We start from the raw sequence: 25,706 nt of genomic DNA on the forward strand, positions 1-25,706 counted from the left end.
ATTTCTGGTAGCCAATGTTGACATTTGAAATCACCAAAACAAACACGCCCCTACCCCAAAAGGGTCTATTTTGATAGCTCTGCCCCACACATACGTAGGCAACCCAGGCAACGATTAGTTCTGTGAAACAAAGCAAGACCAATGTTACACCGCGTCAACACCGGACGCGAGTGGTGTGGCGCGACAAAATACTATAGAACTCATTATAATTAGTGATGCTGTCTACACACAAAGCATCCTCAGCGTCCGATCGCAGGCCTTCTGCTCCTTGAGTTCTTTCCAGCGCTGGAAAGCTGATCCGATATTTACACGGGTCCTACTTCTTCCCTTATTGCCTTAAGCCTTCTTTTGTTCCACAATCCCATCCATATTTTGCTATAAAATATAGCATTCTGTGTAGAATTCAAATAGCTCCGATACATTTTGTGGTCTGCGCCGACTCACGCATGTGATCCGCTCCATGCTATCATGTCTCTGGACGGGAGCAGCGTGTGTGTGTGTGTGGTGCGGTGGTTATCGTGACACAGCGCAAAACCAGACTTCTTTTTTTCCTCAATGGAAAGCATATTTACAGTGTTTGAATCATTCCCTGCCCCCTATATAGTGCACTACGTGCCACTACGTTCTTTTGTTCCGCAGATGTTTTCCTCTTTTGTTTTTTATCCGCCATCTCTATCTTTCTGTCGCTCGACTTACTAATGTCCGTCCTGTGCACTGAATGCTCTCTCTCTTCCACATCATGAGTAGACACACCTCTTACTGCTGATTGGTTACAAGTTTGTTTTGCTACTCGGCCCAAATCAGTTTTCTAAACCGTTTTTGAAAAATCGCTTACCCCACCTTTAAAAGTACTTAACTATATGAACAAAAATGCAATAACATTTGGTTGGCAAAGACTTTAAACAAATAAGGTGCTTTTTTACAGCAGTATTCCTTTTACATAGTAGCAGTTAAAATATTTATTGTAAATCTCAACTTAACATTAATGTAATCAAATTAAATATAAAACCAAATTTGCCAATGCCAGGGCATTAACGTTTTTATAGAAAATATTTTATAGTTTGTTATAGAAAAACAAGTTATGCTCCGAGTCCAGAGCCTCGATCATAACATTAAAACAGGCACCTTCCGAGCATCGCGGGACCCAACGCAGCAGAGTGCAGCGCGGGACAAAACTTTGATGGGCGAGTGCGGGTGCGGACGGGTAGAGTCTCCTGTGTGCGGGATGCGGGAGAATAAGGGTGTACTCTTACTAGGCAATCTTAACTGTGCCAGAGTGCGTTTTGACACCCAAAGCCCAGTTCGTTTAACTAGTGTGATCGCTCCGTGCCGTTCGTTTAGCTGGCCCTGGCTCGGTTGGAAGAGGTGGGCCAGAGCGTGGTTCAGTTATATATTTAGATTAGTGAGTGTGAGTGCTAACCGTGCGGGAGCGTGGAACTTATGATACATGCAGCATGATTGAGTATATATACTGTGAGAGGGCCGTATGTCACCGTGCGTCCCAAACGACTCAAAATAATAAACCACAAAGTTAACAAAACAATGCACTATGCATGTGCTGAGCGAGAGCGCTTCTCTGCGGTCTTCACGTGCTATCGCAAACTTCCTATTTCCCACTTATGAAGCCGTGATTACGAGCACGTTGCATTCTTTTCTGTTCAAAATAACAGTGAACAGTTTGTGAATATTGATGCTTAGCCTAAATAATTTTATCGGGAGTGTTCATGTGAGCGCTGCTGCAGTCTTAGGCCCTCCCCAAATGCTGTCATTGGTTGAGACGCGTGATGATGCCCATCCCAAGCCAGTACTGATCAACATCCCACCCCTCCTGTGACCCATGGTTTGTCTGTATGTGTATTCAGAGCCAGTGAGCAACGGACTTTCAAAATAATAATAATAAAACTGCGTTAATGTGCGATAAAATAATTGCGTTAATAAAATCTGCGTTAATTAATTAATGCGTTACGTGATGATAATGCGTTAACTTGCCCAGCCCTAATATATTTAAATGTAATTTAGGACTGGCTATTCACAATAAATTTGCAATGGTTTTTATGGGGATGTAAAATTAAGGAGGAAAGACATAGTTTGTGTCTGTGGAAACAAAATGTGGACAAAATCCAAACCACCAACTGCAAATTAAATTTTTTTTAGTTGTGCACCCAAATGACTTAATTCAAATAGAATTCAATTTTAATATTTGCATTTTCAAACATTTGCAAACTGTTTACATGTACAATGTCAGTGACGGACTCCTGTCATTCAATCACTGTGGGAGGTGCTTTTAGAGAAGGGTGTGTGGATTTCTCTTTCCTGTTCTTACATCACATTTTTTAGCCTGCAGTGTGAATTCAGTTCACTGTGTGCTTCACTTTTTCATTCTGTGCATCTCTGCTTTCGTATTCCTTTGCGCCCGCGTTTTATTTTTTCCATCCTTTCTGTATTTTCATCAGTCCTTCCTCCCCTCCGGCCTCTTCCTCTCCTGTGTGTCAGCGGCCGTTGAGGCCTCGTACATTTGCTCTTGATCATTCCACCCGGCCCCTCAAGCGGAGGTGAGGTGTGTGTATGTGTCTTTCTCTGTACTACTGTCATTCACAAACAGGTCAGGGTATTTTTTTCTGTGTTTTTTCTTCTTCTGAAGTTTCTGTGCTGTGCTGTGAAGTTTAATTCAAGAACAGGATAGATTTCACTTTTGTGCTGTTTCAGTCCATTGAGGCTGTATATTACAGTGACTCCCTGTCTCACTCCTTTACTCTGTGGCCTCTTTCTTTCTCTCTTTTTCTCATGCTCTATCACTCAGTCCATCAGGACTGAGTGGCTTTAGAGCAAGATTACACTCCTCCTCCTCTGTTCCAAATTTCCTCAAATTTCTGGCCCCTGTAGTGGAGAGTGATGATACCAGTGACTCTCAGAGAAAGAGGTACTCTGTTTCTTCTTTGCATTCTGCCAATCCATCTTTCCATTTTTCTGTCTTCCATCTCTGTTCTTTTTCTGCACCTGCCACCGAGGCTCATGTGGATAAGGACTTATTAGACAAAGATAAATGTTCTTGTAATGAATTAGGATGTGCACCGAAAATCAACTAATCGCTTACTTGTTCCACAGAGTTTTTGTTAATGCATATATACAGTGGGTACGGAAAGTATTCAGACCCCCTTAAATTTTTCACTCTTTGTTATATTGCAGCCATTTGTTTTTTCAGAAGACAAACATAGACATTATGCTTATTTTGAAACCATTAAAAATGGATAGCCTAGTGTTTGTGAATTAAATGCAGTATCATATTTTAAAAATAAAATAAATACATCACCGCATTATACACTATATAATAATACATTTTGGGATTTCCTAAACATTACTTTTAACAGTGATGAATTATTAGTGTTTTTAAAGATAAAGTGAGTGCTGCATAGTAGCAAGGGTACAGTACGTTTAAAAAACGTACAAAAAAAAAAAAAATCTAATATCAGCTGATGTTATTTCATATTATGAACACAATGTCACATTTTTTTAAAGATAGATAGATAGATTACTTGAGTACTTGAAAATTACAAAAAATCCTCAAAATGCTTCAAATCACTAGTAATAAGTTGGTCTAGGATTGTTTTGAAATGTTTTTTTTGGTCTTGATTTATGAGCTTTCAAATTTAATATGCTAATAGAAATTAAATATGCTATGTCTATTCTGACAGAAGTCTGTGACTGCTGTCTGTCTGTATGTGTATATATTTGTGAATGGATGCCTTAGCTTATGTATTTCTATGTGTGTTTAGTGACGTGGCGGCCCTGTCCAGTCCTGGAGCAGTTTGTGTTGTTGGGGATGACAGTCCATTATGTAGCCGGCAACACTCCTGGAGACAACAGATCTTCTTAAGAGTTGCCACACCACAGAAGGGCTCAGATTCCAAAGGTAACACCCTAGTTGAATATGTAAGTAGAGTACATCAATGCAAACTACTCTTTACAGTGTACAGTACAGTCAGTGCCTCTACATGCTGCGGTAACAGTTGATGTCCACTAGATAGCGCTCTTGCTCTTAATGATGTGGTAAAGAATTCATTTAAGTGAGTTTGACAACTGACAACCAACTTGGTCTTGATGTTTCTTTTGGTGAAGAAACAGAATTAAAATGATTATCACCTTCCTCATTTCCCCCCCGCACCCAGACATGGTTCTGTCAGTGCTTGCTTTTCTTCTTTTCTTGACCTGTTTTATGCCTTTCTTTCTTGAGCTGCCAAAACAGCAAATCAGGTCTGTTATTTTGAAGTTGGTAGCTCATTAGACTTGGCAGCACCTCGCAGTAAATGTTGTTCCGGATGTCAAAACACCCCTCAGGTGTGTGTGTGTGTGTGTGTGTGTGAATGAGAGAATGATGATTAATTATACACACTTTTGTTTAACTTCATAGGCTCAAAAAAATTAAATACCTGCAAAGTATGGTGTTGGAGCCCAGGTTTAACAGTTGTTACAAAATAATTCAAGTTTAAAATAAGATATAAAGTCATACTGTGAGATATAAAGTTACTATTGCAAGAAATAAAATTGAAATTGTGACATATGAAGTCTCAAATACTTTTCTTTCTTTAAAGCTAAAACAGGCTTCCATAGTTGTGTTGGACTGTGTTTGTTTGCTCAATTAAAAGGTGTCCAGTATCTGATTCTGGAGAACTGACCTTTTTTCGTTTACGGAAAAATGTATGTTGATTTCTGTGCAGTAATATGAGTACACTTCCTTAAAGCAGAATGCGTGCCAAGAGCGCTCTTGTTGTGTGTGTGTTTCTCCAGTATATTTGGGTGTGTCTTGACAAGTGTGTGTCTGCGCTGAATGAAGTAATGTTTGTGTTAATGAGGTAATGTATGCATGTGTGTGTGTTGGGTGTGGTGTTTTGCAGGAGGTCATGTTGACAGATATCTACAGGAAAGCACCGGCCTTATTGACCCACTTATATATGTGTGTTTGCACACTTGCAAGGCGTTGGTCTGGGCAGAAACACCTCTTATTTACAGAGGGACTGGTCAGTGTGCGTGTGTGCATGTGTGCACGCACGTGCGCGCGTGTGTGTGTTTGCAGAGGGAGTGACCGGCGCCCAAGTGTCCGAGTGCGTCAGTGTCCGCTGTAGCAATCTCCACACATACACTCAAACTCATGTGCTGCTCCACCCCACTGGAACTGGGTCAGGTGTGTGTGTGTGTGTGTGTGTGTGTGTGTGTGTGTATGATTCCTGATATAAGAAATTGCTGTTTTGAGAGAAGTTGTATGGCCCTTCTGTTGAAAGCCTTAAAATATGTTAGGCAGAAACATTGTCTGACCAAGACCGTGTGTGTGTGTGTATATATAAAGGCACGTCTTGAGAAGTTGTACTTGACTTGTATATTACCGTGTATGCAGGAATCTCAAATATTGGTTGTAAATGCCCTCCTGCCATTTTCCCTATACATTTATTATTATTTATTTTATTTTATATTATTATATTTATTTATTAATTTAAATTATTTGAATTTTTTCAGTAAAAAATATAACAATTTGTAATACATTTATAACAGGGAGTCTTTTAAATAATAAAATGCATTTTAAATATAATATATAACTGGCAACATGAATCTAGTGTCACTATTTTTTTAAAAGTTATTTAAGTCCCCATGAAATCAAAATTAAAGTTTTTTGGGTGTTAGTATCAATATGTTAGTCTTAAGGTTATCTATAAGGCAGTGTGCTCCAAAACGGTGACAAAATTCGCATTTAGAAGATATAAGCATTCAAAGCTTGCAGTTCGTCACTTCTGCCAAAACGGCTCAACGATTTTTTTTGACATCACATCGTACTTCAGCTTCTCATCAAACTTTCTGTCCAATCAAATGCTCTCTAGAATCCGAAGTGCCCGCCCCCTACACTATATAGACGCTGAAGCCGTGGCTGAAATCAGTCACTTGTCCACAGAATTAGTATTTTCTGTACAGTGAATGGCACGTAGTGCACTATATAGGGGACAGGGAATGATTCAAACACTGTAAATATGCTTTCCATTGAGGAAAAAAAGAAGTCTGGTTTTGCGCTGTGTCACGCTAACCACCGCACCACACACACACTCTGCTCCCGTCCAGAGACCCGATAGCTTGGAGCGGATCACATGCGCGAGTCGGCGCAGAATGCTATATTTTATAGCAATATGGATGAGATTGTGGCTGGCATACCCGGTCAAATGTGGCTTTACGGAGCTCAATGGCTCTGAACGGCTCTAGCCCAAGCTGTGATATAAGTGAACGCTATTGGCTATTTTAAAAAGGTGCGGGGCTGCTTGATATGTCCCGCCCTGTCTTCCTGTTTCAGTTAAAATGACGTCAATACATAGAGTAACGCTGCGTGTTTCTAAGCATTTCAGGGTACCTTTAATGTTTTTGTGGAAGTGCTCTTTTCACAGTTATTTATCTAAGTTAACAGTGTTTGTCTGGTCATATGATCTCAACTTGGTGGCCCCCAAAAGGTAAAAGGTTACCTTTTTTGATCTACTTCAGTTAGAGTCTCAGCAGTGTTAATTTTGACAGCGAATTTTGATTCTGTTTTAGTCATAGTCTTTTGACTAAAATGCCGTTTAGTTTTAGTCATATTTTAGTCATCTGAATTTAAGGTTTTAGTGTAGTTTTAGTCGACTAAATATCATAAGATTTTAGTCGACTAAATCTACAGTAAATTTAGTCTGCTAAAATCTAATGGGTTTCCAAATTCACTAGTTTGATATTAAGGTTTTATCATGATAGACACCGATTTAACTGCGGTGACACTACAAGCCTTTATGTAAAAATTTAATAAAACCACTTCTCATAAAGAACAAGAACATGGTCTTCTTTTCAATGAAATACAAATGGTTATATAGGCTAATTATGCATTCTTTATAACAACTTGTTTACCACATTCTTTATAAAACTGTTTCTATAAATAAATTTAGATTAGTCTTTAGGGCTACTAAAGTGATTCAATCAAGAGCAGTGAGTGATTTTCTGTCTTTCTTTTGTTGCTTGATTAACATCAATGCCACAGACAATAGCAACTAAATTAGGCTGCTGTCCCTTTAAAACTGGATGCAATGTACTGATACACGTCCAATATTCTCCCAACTGTTTATGTTCAAATGAGACATAACCGAGTGTGTTTGCATGAATACTCGTCAAAACAGACAATTCAACATCATTTTTTGTGTATTTCTCCGTTCATGAGATGCGAAATAGTACTCGTGTGCTGTGTGAGTGACGCTGCTTCAGTGTCTGCACTCAGAAAACCGGACCGAATTGAGTTCTCTTTTGCGTCGTCAGATTTATCCATATGTCTGCTCTTCTCTTACTCCCAGATATCGACATTTTTGTATGTTTTATGAGACGTGCAGCAAGTGTATGTTAGCTTATGTCCCACCGGTTCATATCTACGCATCTAACTACGCAGCAGATTCGTTCTGAACGAATCTCTTCCCAAATCGTCCCTCCCTAACATTTTTGTCTCGTATTTATTCATTGACGAAAATGTCAATAGATTTTCATCATAGTTTCTGTCATTCAAAACGCGTTTTAGTTCATCATCGTCTCGTTTTAGTCGGTGAAAAAAATCTCAGTAAAGTCTCAGTAAATTTTCTACTCACACATATTTTTTTTGTTTGTTTGTTTCTAACATTGTTATGGTAGGTTTCCTGTCCAAAAAAAAAAAATTTGCTGTGTATTGGTATTGTATACAGCCACAAATATTTGTACATATGAAATGTCACAATAATAAAGTGAATCTGGGGTATTTTGTCACCACTGGAATGAGAAAATTGGGAAAACAACAACCTCTTGACAATTATAGGTTTGAAAATCTACAGGTGAATGCTGTTTTATTTCAACACTCTGATTTGATTTTTCTTTTCCTTGTGATTATGCAGCACAGTGTTTTAGGTGATCTCACTCTGTGTTTATACTATATATAACAGTACATTTTATTTTTCTTTATGCACAATTTAGCACTTTGTCTCGGAGCCACCCTATCGTTTGGGTGGTGTTCGCTTTATTTTTTAACACCTCTGCCTGTACGCATGGACAATTGTATTTGAGTGTTATGCATGTGTTTCTGTGTGTTTTGTGGTTTGCTCTTTTGTTAAGTGTTAATTTTTGCAAACATGAGAGAAAACGAAAAAAAAACAATTATTGTGACCGTGCCGTTATGCAATACACCTACTGTTTATTAAAGTGTGGGGAAATCAGAGACTTTTTATTTTAGGTTCTTTTAGCTTTATCATTTACTATGATAGCATGTTAACTGTACATGTTTTCAGAGGTTACAGTAATATGAATTGAAGCTTTTATTTAGTGTAAGCTTATTAACCTTGATCTGAAGAATTTTAAGCTTACGTGAATGATATTTTATACCAGTGATAAGTAATGGCAATGTTGGTAATTGATATAGGCGTTGTTGATTTAGAAAGATGATGGTCATTGTTTTCGGATTGGTAGCTATTGTAGTTGATATTTGTGTGAACATTCAAATACACTTGTTTGTCTTGGAGAGACATTAAGTGCAATTGTGTTTGTATTAAATTATTGTAAACAGCCACAAAAATTAAATGGTTACATTTAAGTAGTATTATTTCACCTTTTACTTTACCTGTTGTTCTTCTTTTTCTTCTTTTTTCTATTTCTGAACTTACCAAAATACTTGATAAAGTTTACTTTATTTCTAATCTTTTCTTATATTATTTATTTTTGTTTGTCATTTCTGTTTCTCTTTATTTTATTAATGTTTATTTAATACCTTATAACAATATTTACTTAATAGGGACATACTTTGTAAAAAAATATGCTGTTAATCATATGTGAATTCTAGGAATGTCCTTTTACTGTTTTTTAAATTGTGAATTATATGGCAATTCATAGATTCATAGGGTTTATTGCTAAAACCCATACATTTTGCATTTATTTTGCAGTAAAATTACATATAATGTAATGTTAAACCATTTACAGTTTTTTACATTATATGGAAAGTATAAAAATGACCTTTTTCTGTAAAAAAAATTACATAAAATTTTTTATGGTGTACTGACTACATACCACAATTCCGAATCACAAAACTTCACTGGTCACTGCTGAAATCACGGTATAATTACAAACATAGACATGATGATATTAATAGTTGATGTAGATGTTGTTTACTGTAGATGATGTTGGGTGACATTGTTGGTAATTTATGTAGGCAAATGTTGGTAGTTCATGTTAATTTTATACTATTGTGACATAAACTATTCTGTTTTCCAGAATCCACCTTAGAGGTTGGCAACAGAATGGCACTAGGAGGCGGAGTGGGGGGCGGGGAGAGCATCCTGGGGGCGGTGCCAGAGGAGAGGAGAAGGAGGAGTGGGGCGGAGCTAAGAGCGTTATGGAGGAAAGCAATTCTTCAACAAATTCTCCTGCTGAGGATGGAGAGGGAGAATCAGAAACTACAAGGTGAAACACAAACAATCACACGATAACTATTATCACTGTGAACATTGTAAATTCCGCATATAAATGGCCAAGTAACAAACTGGCAGTATGATACCTTTACAAATTCAATTAAAGGGGTCATATGATGCGATTTCATTTTTTCCTTTCTCTTTGGAGTGTTACAAGCTCTTGGTGCATAAAGAAAATCTGTAAAGTTGCAAAGACTAAAGTCTCAAATCCAAAGAGATATTCTTTATCAAAGTTCAGAGTCAGCCACACCCTCCTAAAATGGCTCGTTCTAACACGCCCCCACATATCTACCTCAATATGTGGGAAGATTTGCATAACGCCGCCAAAATGTTCACGCAAAGAAAGAAGGCATAACTTTTATTCTCGCTGTAGTATTGTTGCTGCCGCTGCTGCCATGTCCTGAAGACGCTGTGTGCTTCGTTGTGAAAGTGAAACTACTTTGTTTGGTCTTCCAAAAGAGGACGATATCCGCTTCGTAATGCTTAGAGCTGATCCGTGCTGGTCGCTGAGGAAATACATCAACTTAGTGCAAAAATGAAATCAATTTTGTGACTGATTTTGGTTTTAGATTTGTTGTTAGCTCTAGTTTATATTCACCTTTGCACCAAAATTGGCCATACATTATGTTAGCTTATTTAAGTTTGTTATTACTTTGGTTAATGTTAGTATAATTCTGCTTGTACAAGATCTTACTTTTTTTATGTAATCGCAACATCCAGATTACTAGGTATTACGTGGTAATAAAGCTTAGTTTGTTCATGCCCTTAAGATTTATACACAAAAGCACATCCCATAAACAGTAGCATACACACACACACACACACACAGAGACATTTCTGCACAATCTGGCGCACCCATGCGCTGCCTTACCTGGAAGTCCCTGCTGCAGGTTATGAGACAGGTGAAGAGCTTTGCTTGCACAGATGAGGTCTGATTTGGGTGTGGTCGTTATTGGCAGTGTCACGTCCTGCCCTGCCATGCCCAGTCATGCTTCTCATGAGCTGAAAAAGAAAGAACAGAATCTTGAAATGAAAGCAGCCAGACCTATTGAATAGGGTGTGGGCATAAAGAAGTGGGTCAGAAGATGTGTACTGGGAAGACTGTCTGCCCTACATCTAGCCTGTGTTTATATTACCACTTTCCCTATTAATCACATAACTTCTGATGTTTGACACTTTGGAGACTTCTATTTCTGTTTCTTTCCTGCTTTCTTTATTTTTTTTAAATGGTTTTTTTTGGTCCCAAGGGTGAGATGGGTGGGGAGGGTATTATTCTCTTGTTCCTGAAATTTCCCTTCTTGTATCTCTTCCTGTGTTTGTGTGTCTAAATGAGAATTCTCACTGGTGCAATAAGTGCAATTGGTTTTACTAATCTTAGAATGAAGACATTCTGCTGCATGTTGGGCATGTGTTTTCTGGCTCTCCTTTACTCTCCACTTGTTTAACTCTTCCATTTAAAAGAAATAAAAAATGTTATTACATTGTTGGACTTAAAATAGAAAAAATAGACTTAAAATAGATTTTCATTAATACAGAATTTATAAAAGGTCCACAACTATTTAAATGATATTCCAACAAGTGACAATAAATCAAATGATCATACATACAACAATAAGAATACTCTTTCACACAGTCAACTTTTTCCCAATTCAGTTTTTGTATCCCATGGTTATAAAACCGATTTAAATATTCTATATGTATACTACAGTTAAAAAATTTTTTTTAAAGAAATTAATACTTATTTTCAGCAAGGAGGCATTCAATTATTCATTACAATGACCATAAATGTTACAAGATTTCTATTAGGGGTGCTCTGATTAATCTGCTACCGATCACTATCGGCCGATAATCAATTTGGGATGATTGATCGGCGGTCTCTAAAAAGGCTGATCTAAAAAAAACGATCTCAAACTGATGAAGCTGCTGTGAGAGGTTTGGCATGACATGCAGCGGCACAGTCTCAGTCTCTGTCTGGCGCGGGTGAAATAATTATAATGCTGAAGGTGAGGTACTTGCATTTCTTTTTAATTCTTGCCAGGGTTTAACCATTCAGCGCTCGCGCGCTCTCCTGGACACCGTGCACTCATGCACACTCGCAGCGCACACACATAATGCCAGGTTCACATTACTCCGTTTGCAGTGCGTATGCAGTGCGTATTTTTTCCGCGCTCATGTTAATGGATTAAAGTGTGCACACTGCACACGGTTGCGGTCCGGCAATGCGTTCAGGAGCGGTGCGTCTGCTGCAGTGCAGAGATCCTCCGCACCGAGTCTGTTTGCTGCGCTGCAAGCTGAATTAAAGTAACAGCGCATTGCTTGCAGTAAATATGAACAAGAATTGACACACGAAAATGTAGTAATTACACCATGGATGCATATTATTAAAGTATACTGTGTTTCACAGTCAACACATATGGCTTTTTGGCTAGGTTTAAAGGGAAAGCACACTTTTAGATAAGGCAATAATAGATGGCACTCGTGGAGGTAGGAAAACAAAGTTCTTTATGAACCGCAGGATTGCTTGTAATAAAGATTTCAATGCAAAAGGAAAGGCAGTAGAGCTGACTATTTCTGTCAATGGTAAGTTTGTGATTAACGTAAGAAAAGTAGTTTAAATGTTTTGCCACTTGCTTGAGCAGCTTAATATATAAATCTAGAAGTAAATGCAAAAGTAAAAAGCATTGAATAATGTGTTGCTTATATTTATTGTGTTTAAACATGTCTGTGAAAGATTGTATTACTGTACTGTGTAAAAAAAGAATTGCAATGCTGAAAAAGCATTTTCAGTGACAATGTTTGGATTTGAAATCAAAATAATGGATAAATGTTGTGTTTGTGGTAAACAGCCACAGATCAGTAGTGGACTCCTGTGTGAAAGCTGCTTCCCCTCTCACAAGAGTCACCTAAGAGGGGAATTCCCCCTATTTTCAAAAATTAAATTCAGGCGCTGAATAAATGTCTAAAAATCCTGATTGGAGTATCAATATAAATAGTTATAAATGATAAAAAGAAGGCTTTAAAAAGATCGGTATCGACAGATACTGCTTTCTGTGATCGGCAATCGGTAATCGGCCTCAAAAATCCTGATCGGAGCACCCCTAATTTCTATTTCAGTAATTGTTTTCTATTGATTAAAGAATTCTGAAAAAAAAAACATTGTTCTGTTCAAATATTGAACAGCACTAGCGTTTTCATCATTGATAATATGAAATGTTTTTTGAGCGCCAGATCAGCATATTAGAATGCTTTTTAAAGGATCTGTGGAAATTTGCAATCACACAAAAAAAGAATAGAAATTGGAAACTAATAATATTTCACAATATTACTGTCACAATATATTTTTAACTATATTTTTGATAAATTAAATGCTGCCTTAGTGAGCATTAGACACTTCTTTCAAAAAAGTTGAAAAATCTTACCAACTCCAAACTTTTAAACAGTAGTAAATATGTTTGTATCCGATAGGCAATATGTAAAACTGTTTTTTTAATTACGGTTTTATTCATTTTGGCAGAGGAATAAACAGCCTAATCTTCAGACTATGGCAATAAAAATAATATATGTATTATAAATAATTTAATAATGGCAACAAAAACAGCTATTGCTGCATACTATTAATCTTAAATATTGTTCTTAAAATTTAAATGTTTCAGTTTTATTTTCTTGTTAGTTTTGGGCTATGTAACTTTTTTTCACATCAGAAAAAATAAAATGTTGAAAAAGTTAAGCAAGGTGGCATTGACACAGTACGTGTTTTTGCTTAGAAAAATGTCAGATGCGGCCAGTGCAATGGGAACACATTTGAGATCTCTAGACAGGTTTTTTCGAAGTTGAACACTGTTTCATGCAAAAGACATCAGACGTGAGTGCAGTGGTCAAACATGTCCGTTTAGAGCAGTGGTTCTCAAGCTTTTTTTCCACCGGGCCGCACTATGGTCCAAGTGCAAGTCTCGCGGGCCGCACGCATATAATTTACATATTATGTCAGCAATACAAACCAACCTGATTTATAATATTATAGCCTAAATATTATGATATCTAATCGATTACATTCATTGAAATGAATAAATAATTCTACTCCCCATAAATAACACCCAATTTTGTGAACTTCGGCTTGAAAGGAGTAACGGCACAATCATCAGAATCAGAATCAGAATCAGAATCAGAATTAGCTTTATTCGCCAGGTGTGCAAACACACGAGGAATTTGTTGTGGTTTTTTTAAGGTACTCCTGGTACATACATACATGCATACACATTTGACATGAGAACAGAAGAAAAAAAGAAAAAAAAAAAACTTTTAAATAGTAAAACCTAACAATAAATAATGTGTATGAATCTGGAACAGTAGATTTATGTACAGATTTGTGCATCATTTACTCTATATAGAACTATATAAATAAAGAGATATGCATATGTATTTACATAATACTTGAGAAAGAGGCATTAATTAAGGATGTAGAATGAATTATGGAAATGAATTACAGAACGCAGGTAATGATTCATATGTTAGCTGTTTAAGCTGGAGATGGCATGGGGGAAAAAACAGTTTTTATGCCTAGATGTTCTAGTGCACAGAGATCTGTAGCGTCTGCCTGAGGGGAGAAGTGCAAACAGGTTGTGTCCGGGGTGAGAGGGGTCTTTGATGATGTTTCCTGCCCGTTTCTTCACTCTGGAGTTGTACAAGTCCTGAAGACTGGGCAGGTGCACACCAATGATTCTTTCTGCTGTCGTCACCTAAGAGGGGAATTCCCCCTATTTTCAAAAATTAAATTCAGGCGCTGAATAAATGTCTAAAAATCCTGATTGGAGTATCAATATAAATAGTTATAAATGATAAAAAGAAGGCTTTAAAAAGATCGGTATCGACAGATACTGCTTTCTGTGATCGGCAATCGGTAATCGGCCTCAAAAATCCTGATCGGAGCACCCCTAATTTCTATTTCAGTAATTGTTTTCTATTGATTAAAGAATTCTGAAAAAAAAAACATTGTTCTGTTCAAATATTGAACAGCACTAGCGTTTTCATCATTGATAATATGAAATGTTTTTTGAGCGCCAGATCAGCATATTAGAATGCTTTTTAAAGGATCTGTGGAAATTTGCAATCACACAAAAAAAGAATAGAAATTGGAAACTAATAATATTTCACAATATTACTGTCACAATATATTTTTAACTATATTTTTGATAAATTAAATGCTGCCTTAGTGAGCATTAGACACTTCTTTCAAAAAAGTTGAAAAATCTTACCAACTCCAAACTTTTAAACAGTAGTAAATATGTTTGTATCCGATAGGCAATATGTAAAACTGTTTTTTTAATTACGGTTTTATTCATTTTGGCAGAGGAATAAACAGCCTAATCTTCAGACTATGGCAATAAAAATAATATATGTATTATAAATAATTTAATAATGGCAACAAAAACAGCTATTGCTGCATACTATTAATCTTAAATATTGTTCTTAAAATTTAAATGTTTCAGTTTTATTTTCTTGTTAGTTTTGGGCTATGTAACTTTTTTTCACATCAGAAAAAATAAAATGTTGAAAAAGTTAAGCAAGGTGGCATTGACACAGTACGTGTTTTTGCTTAGAAAAATGTCAGATGCGGCCAGTGCAATGGGAACACATTTGAGATCTCTAGACAGGTTTTTTCGAAGTTGAACACTGTTTCATGCAAAAGACATCAGACGTGAGTGCAGTGGTCAAACATGTCCGTTTAGAGCAGTGGTTCTCAAGCTTTTTTTCCACCGGGCCGCACTATGGTCCAAGTGCAAGTCTCGCGGGCCGCACGCATATAATTTACATATTATGTCAGCAATACAAACCAACCTGATTTATAATATTATAGCCTAAATATTATGATATCTAATCGATTACATTCATTGAAATGAATAAATAATTCTACTCCCCATAAATAACACCCAATTTTGTGAACTTCGGCTTGAAAGGAGTAACGGCACAATCATCAGAATCAGAATCAGAATCAGAATCAGAATTAGCTTTATTCGCCAGGTGTGCAAACACACGAGGAATTTGTTGTGGTTTTTTTAAGGTACTCCTGGTACATACATACATGCATACACATTTGACATGAGAACAGAAGAAAAAAAGAAAAAAAAAAAAACTTTAAATAGTAAAACCTAACAATAAATAATGTGTATGAATCTGGAACAGTAGATTTATGTACAGATTTGTGCATCATTTACTCTATATAGAACTATATAAATAAAGAGATATGCATATGTATTTACATAATACTTGAGAAAGAGGCATTAATTAAGGTTGTAGAATGAATTATGGAAATGAATTACAGAACGCAGGTAATGATTCATATGTTAGCTGTTTAAGCTGGAGATGGCATGGGGGAAAAAACAGTTTTTATGCCTAGATGTTCTAGTGCACAGAGATCTGTAGCGTCTGCCTGAGGGGAGAAGTGCAAACAGGTTGTGTCCGGGGTGAGAGGGGTCTTTGATGATGTTTCCTGCCCGTTTCTTCACTCTGGAGTTGTACAAGTCCTGAAGACTGGGCAGGTGCACACCAATGATTCTTTCTGCTGGCTGACCCAAACCAGACAGTTATAGAAGAGCACAGAACTGACTCAATAATAGCTGATCATAGACGGAGTTTCACTTTTATGCAGGGGGGGGGGGCAGATGAGCCACGAGCACTCTGTTATATGTTCTACATTTCATGTATTTATGTAACACATATTCTACATTAAAAAATTAATTTAGAATGAACAATAACTGCTGTACAAAGAAAAATTAAAAAAACATACCTAATGCAGAAAAGCCGCCTCTTTTTCTCTTTTGCGTAGATGATCTCTTCTGATAAATTTTCAGTCAAATCCTTTTCTGTGTGCTAGACCAGAGCTAGAGCCCTGCATTTCAGCCCGGGCCTGACGGGCCCCGACTTTTTTACGCCCCTTGGGCTGGGCTTCGGGACAATTTTCATGTCATAGTTCAGACTAGGGCAGGGCCTCGGGCCTGTTTTAGGCTTCTCCTTATTTATATATTTTAGACATCCATCAATTAGTGATGAAAAAAGATTGCTGCGCTGGTGGAAACAACACGAGAACGTGCTACCGAGACTGTCCACCTTTTCATTAGACGCGCCTTTAGAGAGTAGTGCATCTTTACAGATTATGATCATAATGAAAGCGTTTTTTGTTTTTGTTTTGTTTTATTTCGTTAAGTAGTAATTTAAAGCTTTCTATAGATATATTTATCATGTCTGTGAGGCATGTATTTGCTGAGTTTTGGTTAATTTTTGTGAAGCGTTCCTGTAGAAGAAGAGACGGCAGAAAGCGCATCATGTTTGATTTCTTTATTTTATAAAAGCACAACGTTTTGTTGATATTGTGAGTGCACACAAATAAAAGTAGACCCTTTACAGTTACGAATGATATATTACTCTTACCTTTATGAGCAAAAATGACGGTGTATCCACTGAAAAAAAATGCAAGTGATCGCGCTGGCATCTCTATGTCCTGCAAAGCGCGCTTCAGGTCCACTCTCCGCACAAACTATTGGATACAGTGCACATTTATCTAGGTTTAAGGTGTAAACATTGTTAAATGCTTGAACTGTTTTATATCTATAGATTTTATTTTAGTCAAGTCGTGATGATTTGAGAAGGCTAATTTGATCAAGCATATGCTCACTGTCTGCCGCTGGCCACTTGGTCGTTACTTTAAATGTGTAACGTTAATTAGGCTATGTGAGTACTGCTCATGTCTGAAAATAATATATGAAAAACAAAATTATTTTACATAAAAACATTAGGCTATAGCTTATATTTATTTAGTACATTTTTTAAATTAATGTAAAAACTTAAATGAATTGTAAAACTGAAAGTAATTTTTTAAAATTGTGTTCAGCATGGTGGGCCGCATTTGAATTCGTGACGGGCCGCATGCGGGTTGAGAACCACTGGTTTAGAGTGTGTTTACATAGGAAAACAATGGAAAATTAGCACAGTGGAATGTAAAACGCGTTCTGTGTTAACGGACTGTAAGTAATTAAATTGAATGCACCGCGGTGTAATGTTGTAAATGTTCTTCCAACTCAACTGATTATCTTTATTCTGCACATTATTTCTAATTTCTTAAATTTTCATTCAATGTGTATACAGCATCAGAGAGTGATCTACAGTGCAGACGACTGAAGCTGGACTATGAAGAGATCACTCCGTGTCTGAAAGATGTCACACTAGTCTGGGAGAGAATGCTCAGCACCACTGGGAGGTCAAAGGTCAGATTTGACACTGAGGAGATCCACAAAGCTGTGGGACAAGGTAACGCACACACACACACACACACCATCAATTAGTGATGAAAAAAGATTGCTGCGCTGGTGGAAACAACACGAGAACGTGCTACCGAGACTGTCCACCTTTTCATTAGACGCGCCTTTAGAGAGTAGTGCATCTTTACAGATTATGATCATAATGAAAGCGTTTTTTGTTTTTGTTTTGTTTTATTTCGTTAAGTAGTAATTTAAAGCTTTCTATAGATATATTTATCATGTCTGTGAGGCATGTATTCGCTGAGTTTTGGTTAATTTTTGTGAAGCGTTCCTGTAGAAGAAGAGACGGCAGAAAGCGCATCATGTTTGATTTCTTTATTTTATAAAAGCACAACGTTTTGTTGATATTGTGAGTGCACACAAATAAAAGTAGACCCTTTACAGTTACGAATGATATATTACTCTTACCTTTATGAGCAAAAATGACGGTGTATCCACTGAAAAAAAATGCAAGTGATCGCGCTGGCATCTCTATGTCCTGCAAAGCGCGCTTCAGGTCCACTCTCCGCACAAACTATTGGATACAGTGCACATTTATCTAGGTTTAAGGTGTAAACATTGTTAAATGCTTGAACTGTTTTATATCTATAGATTTTATTTTAGTCAAGTCGTGATGATTTGAGAAGGCTAATTTGATCAAGCATATGCTCACTGTCTGCCGCTGGCCACTTGGTCGTTACTTTAAATGTGTAACGTTAATTAGGCTATGTGAGTACTGCTCATGTCTGAAAATAATATATGAAAAACAAAATTATTTTACATAAAAACATTAGGCTATAGCTTATATTTATTTAGTACATTTTTTAAATTAATGTAAAAACTTAAATGAATTGTAAAACTGAAAGTAATTTTTTAAAATTGTGTTCAGCATGGTGGGCCGCATTTGAATTCGTGACGGGCCGCATGCGGGTTGAGAACCACTGGTTTAGAGTGTGTTTACATAGGAAAACAATGGAAAATTAGCACAGTGGAATGTAAAACGCGTTCTGTGTTAACGGACTGTAAGTAATTAAATTGAATGCACCGCGGTGTAATGTTGTAAATGTTCTTCCAACTCAACTGATTATCTTTATTCTGCACATTATTTCTAATTTCTTAAATTTTCATTCAATGTGTATACAGCATCAGAGAGTGATCTACAGTGCAGACGACTGAAGCTGGACTATGAAGAGATCACTCCGTGTCTGAAAGATGTCACACTAGTCTGGGAGAGAATGCTCAGCACCACTGGGAGGTCAAAGGTCAGATTTGACACTGAGGAGATCCACAAAGCTGTGGGACAAGGTAACGCACACACACACACACACACACACACACACACACACACACACACGTAGATACATAAAAATGTTGAAGCTAATGTAACAGTGAGTTGTATGAGGTTTTTCTTAGCAGCCTATTCATTGAATGGCACCTGGATTAACTGAACTTGACCTGTACATTGAGTGAAGTGTAGTGGTCAACCGATGTATCGCCAAGGCCGATATATATCTGCCACACACACACACACACACACACACACACACGTAGATACATAAAAATGTTGAAGCTAATGTAACAGTGAGTTGTATGAGGTTTTTCTTAGCAGCCTATTCATTGAATGGCACCTGGATTAACTGAACTTGACCTGTACATTGAGTGAAGTGTAGTGGTCAACCGATGTATCGCCAAGGCCGATATATATCTGCCATTTTTTCAAATATCGGCATTGGCCAATAAGTTTTTCTGTTTGACTGATGTGTTCGAGGCAGGACTTTTATTTTGATGGAGCCCACAATGCTCACATTCTCCCTCTTGTTCGCTGTTGTCATTCAGTTCTGTCTAATACGGATAGAAGTCTATCTAATAATCAGATAGAACTGTTAAACAAAGGAATTAAAATGTATACAAAAAAGTATTATAATGATTTCTTTAATATTATTAAAGGCAAACATTATAATACTTTCTCGTTTGCTGTCAGCATTCCGCAAATACGCATTTATATAATTTAAACAAATCTTTGAATGACTAATGAACATTTAATTTCACAAACCTTGCAGACTTAGTCGAATCTAGTTGATATCTTGTGAAGTGTGCATGTGACCTGCGTGATCGCGTGTTCTGTGACAGTCGGTCCTATGGTCCGTGCGAATTGAATACGGACAGGATGTTCAGCTTCACTGGAGATGCGCGATCGACAAACTTTAAACTCGTGACTGATTTCAAATTATGCTGCACTTTATGCATTTGCCCACTGTCATATTCATGTCATTTTCACTGTGTGCTGTATGTAAAATGAGTGTTACCTTGGCTTTATTTGAAAAAATATGATTCCTAATGCACACAGACTTCCCAGAATACTGAGTGCCCTGTTGGTTACAGTGTTGACTTCCTTTTTAATTATATTTTTATTAAATATTTATTTATTTGTGAAAAATTCTTTGTCTTCTAGAATATAAGTATGTTTATTTTACACGTTTATTTTTTTATCCATTTTCAAATGATTTTAAATTTCTTAAATATGAATTAAAATAAATAAAATTATATCGGCCACTGGCCACCCTGCTTTCCAAGATATCGGCATCGGTATCGGCTGTCAAAAAACCCATATCGGTCGACCACTAGTGAAGAGTACGTAATATGTTGTTTTAGACAGTTTGTGTATAAATTTTCAGTTTTTTAGAGGAGTGTAAACGGAGTTAACTTTGTGCATTTGTTATTTTAAAGCCTTTAATTAGATTTTCTTGGAAAAAGGGTTTTTAAAGTAGTCTTCATGATGTTTATTTGGAGAATGTGTAAGTGTATATTCATAGATAGAAAAGCTGTCTCTTTGATAGTCAGGTTTTTATAGAGGTAGTTCTGCAGAATGATTGGTGAGATTGCACGCACCTACACACACAAGCACACACCTGTTTAAGTTCAGTGCAACTGTGGCATTTACATGAGACATTCACGTACACGTACTTGTGCAGATGTTACACAGAGATCATCATGTTATTACAATGAATTAGGTGTAATTCTTTGCTTTTCTGGTTTATCTATCATAAACTGCAGTGTAGACAAAATGCTGAGTGTTTGCAATTGTGTTTGGTGCCGCTAGTGCCACAGAAAGCACACAAAGAACCTTTTTTTTTTTGCACCTGTAGTTGGTTTTTGGATTTGTGATGTTTGTGTATGTCATTTTCTGATGTGTGTGAATGGAGAGGGGTTTGCAGGGATGCGTGTTACCTTTTTACGTCAGTTGTTGCCAATGTTGACTTTGTCTTCTTGAAGTGATTTTATGGACATCCATCTACATGTCAGATGAGATCACACGCTACTGAAAAAGCATTCAAAAACTGAGGTGTTGTGCTCAAGGCATGTAAACATTCAAAAGATCCATCAATTAAGCGCTCTGTTTCTGCTCTTCTTTCTGTTTTTCTCTCTCTCTCAGGCGTTCCTCGTCAGCATCGAGGAGAGATTTGGAAGTTTCTATCAGAGCAGTATTTGCTGAGGAAAATATGCATTTGTAGGAATTTCCCTTTCAGACGCAAAATTTATGTATTTACTATTTGTAAATTTCCTGGTTTCTGTTTTCATGTTATAGTAAAAGTATTTTTCAAATGGTCTGAACTGGATATTAAAAAGCATTCCATACCACCCACTGATCTTAAAACGACCATAATATCATCATCAAATGGACAACTGAATTGTGTCAGTGTACGAACAGCAAACTGTATGAAATGAACTCTACTGTTGGATCTTTATTTTCAATAACCGATTGGATCTGATAATAAAAATTAGTGCTGTCAAACGATTAATCGCATCCAAAATAAAAGTTTTTGTTTACATAATATATGTGTGTATACTGTGTATATTTATTATGTATATATAAATACACACACATGCATGTATATATTTAAGAAAAATATGTTGTTTATATATTAAATATATATATAATATAAAATATTAGAATATAAATATATAAATGTATCTACATGTAAATATTTTCAAAATATATACTGTATGTGTGTGTATTTATATATACTTAATAAATATACACAATACAAAGACATATATTATGTAAACAAAAACTTTTATTTTGGATGCGATTAATCGCGATTAATCATTTGACAGCACTAATAAAAATACACAATGCTGAATAGGACATTTCAGAATCAGGAACAAATTCTTGATATTCAAGGAAAATCCGATATGCTCTTCATGCCAGAGCCCATTATCTTTTAAAAATATTTTATGAAATTGTGCTGGTTTAAGTTCACTTGGGAAATTAAATTTTTTAACAGAGCCAACCTTGCATTGATTTTGACATTTTTATCTAAAGTTAACTTCAGAAACCTTATATAGGTTTTTAAACTGCTCTTTTATACTATTTCAACTTGTTACTTCACTTGCCATGAAAATAGCAAAGAAAGCTGGCATAGTGTTAAAGCATCAACCAAACAACTCATTAAAAGTAATTACTTTTGGGGGAAAAAATTTAATTTAGTTCCGAGATCAGTTTAGTAGTCAGCAAGTCGGTAACACTTTACCTAAAGTCTTTATGTATAATGCATTATATAAGAAGTTTCAATGCATTAATTATTCCTTGTAATGCGTCTTATAATGCATTGTACAATCTCATGAATAATTGTAACCACAGTTAATACGTTATAACACTTATCAATTCATTGTTACACTATGCATTTTAAATTCAGTTGTAATTATTTACGGCAAGATATAATGTATTACAACGCACATTATGAATAATTAGAATGCATTATACCCTTTAATAACCCTTTATAATGCATTATACATAGACACTTTAAGTAAAGTGTTACCAAGAAGTCTAATATCAGTCATTTGCAGATTCCACAGTTTGATATTTATGTATGTAACGCAATGATATTCAAACACTAAAGTGTGACTTAAGTGTTCAAATACTTGGCCTCTTTATGAACCTACATGAGAAGCATTGGGGTAATATAAGCATATACTAGAGAAAAGCATATAAGCATAGAGTTGATAATCATCACCTGGTTGATGATACAATATCAAATAGTGGAGCCCTAGTCTGTTCTGTTCCTTTTGTCAATTCTTTCTTTCTACATGTGTCTAAATTGCTGCACACCCCTGAGAGTAACCCTTTGAATGAGACTGAACACAAGAGGAGGAGATTGAGCTGAAAGAAGGGGGGTCATATGCCTCTGCGAACAACAACAGCAGCATTGTTTTACTCAAACTGCACTGAAAAAAAAGAATACTTGAATGATTTTTCTTCTTCCTCTCCCAGGACGTACATTTCCCACTCATCCGTATTTCAGCGCTCAGCTGGGTGCTGGCCAGCTGTCTCTCTATAATCTACTGAAGGCATATTCTCTGCTGGACCCAGAGGTGGGTTACTGCCAGGGCTTGAGTTTTGTGGCCGGCGTGTTACTGCTCCATATGAGTGAGGAGGATGCATTCCACATGCTCAAATTCCTTATGTACGACACGGGGCTGCGAAAACAGTACAGGCCTGATATGATCATACTGCAGGTACAGTAACATTAACATTGTCACGTACGGTAGATGACATCAAATAGTATTTTTTTCCCACTTAATGTTTTACACCCGAGTGGTGCTTTTGACACGTTTAAAAATGATGTACACAAATGAAAAGGAGACTGTAGCCTTGGCTTTTATTCAACATGAGGGTGGTTTTCCTTCATGGTAGCTGCTATGTTTAGGTCACATGACCAGACAAATACTACTCACTTTATTGCAGTAAGCAGTACGTTATTTAGAATAATCTGCTTTGTTTTCCATTGAAGAAAAAAAGTGAAATGGTTTGGAATAACATTGTTGAATTAATGACGATAGAATTAAATTTAAATTTTAATAAAGTCCTTTTTAATAAACATTATATGTAGGTTTATCAGTGATTGGATAAATGGTGAGTCCTTTAGCCAATTAGATACAGTATTTGTTCCTCTGGTTTCTGTGCACAACTGTTTAAATAATTTTAAAAAATAAATTATTGCTTTTATTCAAACATCATGTATTAAATTAATCAAAATTGACTGTAAAGACATTTATAATGTTACAAAAGATTTCTACTTCAAACAAATTCCTAAAAATGTTTAGAATTCTTTAATGTTTTCAACATTGATAAGAATGAGAAATGTTTCTTGATGATTTCTGAAAGATAATGTGACACTCAAGATTCGGTGGTCAATTTTCACTAATGGCTGCTGAACATTCATCTTTGCCATCACAGGAATAAATTACATTTTAAAATATATTAAAACAGAAAATGGAATTTTAAATTATATACATTTTTCATAGTATTACTGATAGACCCTAGTAAAAAACTAATATATTTAAAATATATTTATTTCATACTAAGTATAGTTCAAATCTATTAACATATTTATTGACATTGCTCGAGACTTACTGATATAAAAATTATAATTAAAATTTATTTTGAGTACGACTTGTGCACAATGCACATTTCTATATATTAAGCCTAAAATGTGTTTTAATGCCACTATTGATAGGGATTGTATAATCTTTGAATAATATTGGTCTTTAAATGCAAAATATTTGAAGTGTACCTGAAGTATACTTGCAATAGTTCCACTTTAGAACCATCAAATATACTTATAAATGTACTTAGTTGGTCTTACTACTTCCGCACAATTAAAATGCATTGAGTACAAAATCAGATGTTCCAATTTAGCAGACTTCAAGTATACCAGTTTAGTATACTAAGTACAATTGGAGGCTATTTTTATTAAATACATAAATACGTAAATGTATTTATAGTACACCTAGCATGAAATAAATGTATTTCAAATACATTTGTATATTTATTTTTCACTAGGGGAGGTATCCTAATATCAGTGTGACCACATGTTCTGCCCTACAAAACCAAAATGCAAAATACAAACAATGAGATTTTTGATTGTCACATTCTGTTTCTCTGAATCTGAATATAGTTGATCATTGAGTATAGATCATTGTTCTATAGACCCAATATGTAAATACGTAGTTTATGGGATAGATTTTGTATGACATGAAACCTTCAGTGTGATCAGTGTTTCAGTTCACTTCATATTCAGTAATGCATTGCATTCCTTTATATTGCATTTACTGCAAACCATAAATCAAATAAACATAATCGGTCACGTAATATGTACGCTTTGACAGCTCTGATACAAATCAAGCAAAAAAAAAAATTCTACAGCCAAGCATGCAAGAAGATGCTGTTACGATAACTGTAGGCAGTGCTCAATAATGACATCACAACTAAGCGACATGGTTAAGGTTCATAAGATGAGAGCGATTGTTTAATTAAATGGTAGCAATATTTTGTCAGGCATTTTTTTATATTCTTCTGACTAAAAATAGTCAGTAACTGTTTTTCTCTTCTTTCTTTCTTAGATTCAGATGTATCAGCTGTCTCGTCTGCTGCATGACTATCACAGGGAGCTGTACACTCATCTGGAGCTGTACGAGATCGGCCCCAGTCTCTACGCTGCTCCCTGGTTCCTCACCGCCTTTGCGTCACACTTCCCTCTTGGATTTGTGGCTCGAGTGTTCGGTGAATGCACACACCCTCAGACACTCTTCAATACACAAACACACTCTCAATACACACTTCCAATCAAAACAAGTTCCTGAGCTTGCCCTTTACCACAATGCTTTTTATAATTATACATTTAACAAACACGTTTATTTAAAGCAGGGACAGTCCCATTGGACAAGCTCTATGCTCAACGGCATAATAGTGAGTTGTGTACAACCTACAGATCTTGGGTTTTGTTACCAGCTCAGATGTTTAACCACCAAGCCATACCAGCCACATCTTCTATTGAACTAAAACGTAAAAAATTAAACCTTGTTTAGAGATATCTGCAGGCTGATCAGATGCCAGTGTGGTAGATATGGATTGCCATTCTCTCGATTTCCTTAGAAGTGTTTA

General features: G+C 36.2%; 1 pseudogene; it reads left to right on the plus strand.

The window, feature by feature from the left end:
- LOC107565957 (TBC1 domain family member 1-like) overlaps nucleotides 1–25,706 on the plus strand; it is a 52,027-nt pseudogene that overhangs the window by 18,081 nt on the left and 8,240 nt on the right.

The sequence above is a fragment of the Sinocyclocheilus grahami genome, unplaced genomic scaffold, assembly GCF_001515645.1.
Source record: "Sinocyclocheilus grahami isolate Dianchi unplaced genomic scaffold, SAMN03320097.WGS_v1.1 scaffold1037.1, whole genome shotgun sequence".
In the NCBI taxonomy this organism is placed as follows: domain Eukaryota; kingdom Metazoa; phylum Chordata; class Actinopteri; order Cypriniformes; family Cyprinidae; genus Sinocyclocheilus; species Sinocyclocheilus grahami.